Here is a 6558-nt window from a genome sequence, read left to right on the forward strand (position 1 = left end):
CCTATTAGGAACTCAGTTTTTCTATGGCTTCTACATATTCCTCAGACTTGTCTCCTCAACTAGTTCCTAAATGTTCCTGCTTCATGAGGTTGGTGTCAGCATCTCTTGTCTGGGCTCCCCCTTGTCTCTCAGTTCCACACCTGTAGGAGGAAGTCTGATGCCGCCATTAAACATGTGACTTATTAGAGTCGCATACAGATGAGGTAATAAAAGGGCGGTTTACCACACCGCTAACCACACCCACTTTAGGCAGGACTAAAGACGTATACGGCTAGACGAAAAGACGTATACGTATGTAGGCGGAACTACGTCACTAGCCATGCCCACTTTGGGAATGGCTAGGGGGCGTTACGGGGGAAGGCATAAAAGACAGCACACAGGAAGTCTCGCTCTCTTTTACTGGAGTTCGGCTTCCGGTCCGGCAGCTAGCTGAGAACTGCTTGGCTCCTCTGGGTTTGGTATCTTGTGAGTAATTTTCTACATTAAATACTTAGCTTTACTGTCAGTAATTGTGTGTCGCGTATCGTTACAGCGTCCATTGAAGCCTACACACACCACCTCCTTTTTTACATCCTTCTCCACCAGAGCCACCAGAACAGCTGGCTTAGCATGCAAGTCTGCAACTCCTCAGTGCGTCTAGGCACCTGAATTCAGACCCCAAAGGCCTAGTATTAAATGCTTGATTCTCAGCTAAGTGCTTGCAATAGGCAATCTGTGAAGCACAGAGGGAAGCGTGAAGGCCACTGGGTATTATGTTCTAAGGAAATCAGAGGTCTCAAGGCACTTCTCTTTTCCTGCTTGCCCACCCCACCCCATCTCTGTCTCTTTTCTTGACCTCAGTAAGGTGCGTTGTACGTTGCACGTTGTATTCCCTGCTGTCAGGTGCTGACTTGCTGTACTGTAAAGCATGTGAGGCCAATCAGTCATCAACCCAAACTACTAAAAATGTGATCCAAAAACACCCCTTTTCTTAGTAAGTTGGATACCTCAGGTATTCGCTCTATCGAAGGGAAGCCAGCCGGCGTGGCTCCCATGACTGTCTTTTGCCACCCCTCCAATTCCTCGTCTCCTGTTCTGTCCCTCCTTTCATGAGCGACAATGCAGTCTGCAGTTGCCATGTGCCGAGGTAGGAGTGTCCTTCCACAGCTCTTCGCTCGTCTAACACAGGCCAACTCAGCGTGATGAGGCTCTCAACCCCCAAGGTCCTCAAAGCCGTCTCTTCCTCTAGCTTCCTTCACAGGAGTAGTCAGGTATAAGCGTTCCTTTCCCGTATCGCCTGGGGGGCAGTCTGTCTTGCGCATGCTTTGCAAGCAGGAATGGTGTCTTAGTCATGTTCACGTTTCCACAACACCTACCGTGGGACCTGAAGCATCCATTGAACTGAAGTACTGAGTACACACTCCTTTTTTTTTTTTTTTTTTGCTACAGAAAAATGTTCAGAACGTGTCCTTGGGGTTCTCCTCCCACCCCCACCACAAGCACAAAGGATAATTCAGGAGTCCTTTAACGTAAATTGTGCTTGAAACGGGGTGGGGGGTGGGGGGATAGACATTTCCGCAGAGAAGCTATGGTCTGGGGGGGGGGTAGATGTACAGTCTGTGAGATTCACTGCAAAAAACGCTCTGAGATGTGTAAGTTTATTTAAGGTGCTGTTGTGTTGTTTCCAATGTAGTCTCGGTGAAACCTGTGCCAAGTGAAGGTGGTCACAAGTGATTCTGCTTTCTTTGTGTGTCTATAGTCTGTATTTTGTGTGTGTGTGTGTGTGTTGTACTTGCTAGTGTGAGTGTGTACATGTGTGGAGGTCAGAGGTCAACATCAGGTGTTTTTCCTCAGTTACTCTCCTTTATTTTATTTTTGAGACAGGGTCTCACTATGTAGCCTCAGCTGGCCTGAAACTTAATAAGCAGACCAGGTTGGTCTCAGAGTCAGAGAGATCCACCTGCCTCTGCCTCTAGAGTTCTGGGATTAAAGGTGTGTGTCACTGCTCTCAGTTCTGTATTTTGTTTTGTTTTTGACCCTTGTGTCTCCTTGAATCTGAAGCTCACTGACTTAGAGAGGCTGACTGGCCAGTGAGCTTTAGGGATCTATCTGTCTGTGTGGTACTATCTTGTTTGTACAAATAAAGCCTGTCTGAAGATCAGAGGGAGGAGCTTGCCACTAGCTAACCGTAGAGGTCTGGACGTCTGTGCAGACAGACAGGAAGTTAGATGGCTGGGCAGAGAAAGGATTATAGGTGGGAGGAAATGGAAACCGCTCTCTCTTTTCATCTGGGAAGTTGGCAAGGTAAAGGTGTGGCTGTCGCTATCTCATTTCTTTCTCTGATCTCTCAGCATTTTCCCCCTATATCTGAATCCCAGCTTCTATTATTAAGACCTATTAGAGTTACATGCCTGCCTCTGTCCTTCCTCTCATCCACCTCTCCAGGGCTGGTTGTTGAAGACTGAGACACTGTCTACCAGTCTGTGCTGTGGAATATTACTTTAACTGTGTAAACATGTGTGTTACGTGTTTGTTAATGCCACAATTGTCTAACAATGGAACGATGTGCTACATTTGTTTCACCTTGCCTGCCAAAGCACCTGATTAGCTTAATAAAGAGAATGGTCAATAGCAAGAGAGAGAGAGAGGATAGGCAAGGCTGGTAGGCATACAGAATAAATAGGAGGAGAAATCCAGACTGGAGAAGAGAGAAGAGAATGAGGAGCAAGAGGGAAATGTGCCTGGGGCAAGAAGCCAGGCAGCTTCCAGACAGACAGACAGACAGACAAGAGAATCAGTGAAAGTAAGATATACAGAGGAAAGAAGGTTAATTCACAGCTAATAAGAAGTCTCCATGATGTGATTTGGGAGCTGGTTGATGGCCTAAAAAAAAAAAAAAGAAAAAGAAAAAGCCTGGTACTTGCCTGGAGATCAGAACCCAGATCTTTCTTCATGCCTCAGGCAGGCGCTCTGCTGTCCAAACCAGCTCCTTGGTCCTGGCATTCCAAATCCTAGAAGCTTCACTTCGCAGGCAGGCTGGCGCTGCGTTGATTTTTGGCACCTTTCTGTTGACAATGATATATACAGAACCTGCTCTGTCACCTCTGTCTTTCCTGCCGTCCACTCATTTTCCCATCAAAAAGGGAGAGACGTCTTCACAGCTCAGAACACATGCGTGTTTGGAAGTCAGTTCTGGGCTTTCTCTCTTCTTTCAAAGAGTGGACTTTGGTTTCCAATATACTGCATGTAGGTCCTTTGAATATAGCTCTTAATAGGGGAAATCTAATAAGCTAAGAGCTACACTGTGACCTAGGACACTTGCCTGGAGGACCACTGGTCCTGGCTGTCAGTTTGTCAGCCAGCCCGTCTATACGAGAGCCTGTAGTTTGAAGACTGGAGGTTTGTATAAGTGATTCAGAGACACCTGCTTTCAGATCCAAACGCCAGCTTCGTTCACAGTGTTCATGCCAATTCTGTAGAATTCTTTCACCACTTAGTGAGGGTGGTTTTTCCTCTTTGGTTTCTCGCTCGGTTTGGCTAGGTAAAGCTTCTGAGACGCCTCAGGAAGCCTGTCCCTCAGGCCAAAGAGGATGATTTGATCTCTTGATTGATTTAGTTGAAAGTTCATGGGATCCACTTGACTTAGAAGAAGGTTTAGTGGATCTTCCATGGTGTGTCTCTGCGCCTCTGGGCTCACTGGCAAGCTTCCAGGAGTGTTGGCTGGCAACTCAGCCTGGGCCCTCTTGGGGGAACTTACCTAAGCTGAGAGAGCAGCCAGACAGGAGTGTGTGTATACTCCTTCCTCGGCCCCTTGTGAGAGGTGACTGTTTGCAAAACCTACCCTGCTAAATTGAATTTGGGACAACTACAACAGGACATGTAATGTCTAAGATCTCCTACAACTCACCTCTCCCCCCACTCCCTTAGGGATTTCCTCTGAGTGCTCCTTCATACACCTCATATCCATGGGTATCAAAGACCCAGCAGTGTAGATAGACTTTTGCTTACCACCTGCCAGTTCCCAAATAACCAACAGAGGCTTAATATTACTTATAGATGCTTGGTCAATAGCTCAGGCTTGTTACTGGCTAACTCTTACATTTAAATTAGCCCGTATTTCTTATCTAATGCTTTGCCATGTGACTTGGTACCTTTTCTCAGCACGGCAGGCCCATCTTGTTTCTGCGTCTGCTGGCGACTCCTGATTCTGCCCTTCTTCCTATCATTCTCAACTTGGCTCTCCCAACTAACTTTGTCCTGTTCAGCTATTGGCCAGTCAGCTTCTCTATTAAACCAATCACAGTGACATATGTTCACACAGTATAAAGGAATATTTCACAAAGTGGGAGGAGAAAATGTTCCCTAGGTTCAGCCTCTGGTACTGGTGGGGGAGAGAAATAAATTTTTCTACTAAAATTCTTCATCAATTTGCTGTATACTATTTTGTGTGCTAGGGATTTAAGTCCCCTCCCACCCTGTAGACACCAGCTGGCTCCATACTTCCTCCAGACCTCTATTCAAAGGTCACCTAGGTGAGAGGACTTCCCTAGCTACCCTACAAAACCAGTGCACGTGTACCACTGCCTCCTGTGATCCCCTTACCACACGAATACCGTCATCACCCGTGACCCCTTACACCAATCTTTCCAGCACTATCACCTGACTTTCTGGCCACAGTCAGAAAAAGTGACTCTACCTATATGGCAGGTCTTTCTGGGAAATGGTGGAAAAACTATCCAGATGCCCTCTCCCACCAGGTACACTTCGGATATGTCACCGAGCATGCTGTTTGCCCCGTTCCTGGCAGGAGAAGCCACGGTTTTTTGGAAAATTGCATAGCGGGAAGCTGCATGTCCCTGGAAGTTGTGGTCTGTGTATTAGGGAAGCTTCCGTTCCAAGGCGCTAACTGAATGTCTACCTGGCTTCCTCCTCTTTGGCTCTCAGGAAGCTTGAGGATAGACTTGAAGCTGAACCGTACCAACTTCGTAGAGCATCTTTCTGATTGTGATTTTTCTTTCCAGGCCCTTTGCACTTCCCCGCCCAATCAATCCCCTGTTTGCTTGAGATGCTGTGGTATGCTCTTTACATGCTCTGCCGGGCTGTGCTGCAGGGACCCACTGAGGACAGGAGTAAGTAGGAAGAAGGAACATGGCTTCCTGACTAAACTGCACTGCCAGGAAGGGCTGGTAGCCTTCCTGATCCGCACGACTCACGGGAAATTTAGTAATGCCTTGGGCAGACAGGGAAAATGGTGAATAGAGGCAAGCAACGCAGTCAAACCCCAGAGTCCAGGTCTTGCTCCCATGATCCTTAAGTGGAAGAGCATACAAACGATGAAATACAGCCACAGGCATATACGATTTTTTTTCTTGAACTGGAAAGAACCGCAGATAAATCCAAGTCCTTCTTTATAGACACCAGAAATGCTGAACAGCAAGCAACTTGCTTACGGCTGGGACAGGGGGGGTGATGAGGGCCTCTCTCCTCTAGCCCAAAGCTTTTTCCATGATCCCACCCACAAAGCTGCTGTGCCCCACGCTTTGCCCGCGAAAAGGTTTTCCTTGCAGATCCTTGGAAAATGTGCAGAGAGGTTATGTGTGCCTGCGCATGTGTGATTCTTTTCACCCCAAAAGACATCCCAAATTGAATAAACATGGGAGCTAAGTCCTTGAAGATCATTTTCCTCAAAACCCTCCCCGGCTTTAATGCTCTGGCTTCCCTGTACTTTAGAGGTTGCTGGGTTGAGGTTGGGGGTGTCCACACAAGTCTGTTGGAAACAACAGGGCCTGGGAAGAGAGGGGCTTGTGGCTGAAAGCGGGGAATAAACAGCAGGTGGCAGGTGGGATTGCTAAGCAAGGGGACTCAAGAGCAAGCTGGCTGTCTGGTCTAAGAAGAGACAGATAGGGATCGCAGATGTTTCCAAACACATCTGGTTTCAGTCAGCATTGGAGGGATCGTCAGCGTAGCTTCTTAAAGATTCCCGAAATCCAAACGGGGAGGGGGAGGTGACTAAAAAGGGGACGTGAGGACCTTGCTTGCATAGGGTGCTAATAACTTTTCTCATTGCTGTAACCAAACATAGAGCAAGAAGCAACTCCAGGAAGGAAGGGTTTATTTCGGTTCACAGTTCAAGGGGATCAGAGCGGGAAGGCGTGGCCGCAGGACTGAGCGTGACCGGATGTTGCAAGCACAGAGAACAGGCAGGGAACCGGGCTGGGCTAAGAAACCCCAGGGCTCACCTTGAGTATTTGAACACATCAGCCATCGGGAGACTGTTCAGTTCAATCCACGGTGTCAGGCCAGTGGCAGCTCGATCTCTCCGTGTCTGTGATGAAAGTGTTTGGTGTCTTCAGCAATAAAGCCTTACCATCACATTTTACTATGAGCCATCTTAATACTCTGTATTATTTTGGAGGTATTTGGGATCCCCTGACCCCTTGAAGATGGGTATTCCACAGCTGACCTTGAGCTTTTTGTTGGACAACCTATCACCTTCTGGAAGGAGCATTGTCCTTCAGTGATGGCAACTTCAATTAAACTCTTATTTCAGGAAACGTTTATTTATTTTTTTATTTTTGT

At 47.4% G+C, this 6558-nt stretch overlaps 1 long non-coding RNA gene across 1 annotated transcript; it reads left to right on the forward strand.

Moving 5' to 3' along the window:
- The first annotated feature begins 419 nt into the window (after positions 1–419).
- On the forward strand, positions 420–6353 carry LOC110342478. The gene is made up of 3 exons (XR_002384559.2): positions 420–465; positions 5001–5108; positions 6062–6353. It is a non-coding gene; the product is annotated as an uncharacterized LOC110342478 (long non-coding RNA).
- The last annotated feature ends 205 nt before the right edge of the window (positions 6354–6558 follow it).

The sequence above is a fragment of the Mesocricetus auratus genome, unplaced genomic scaffold (genome assembly GCF_017639785.1).
Source record: "Mesocricetus auratus isolate SY011 unplaced genomic scaffold, BCM_Maur_2.0 Super-Scaffold_100013, whole genome shotgun sequence".
NCBI lineage: Eukaryota > Metazoa > Chordata > Mammalia > Rodentia > Cricetidae > Mesocricetus > Mesocricetus auratus.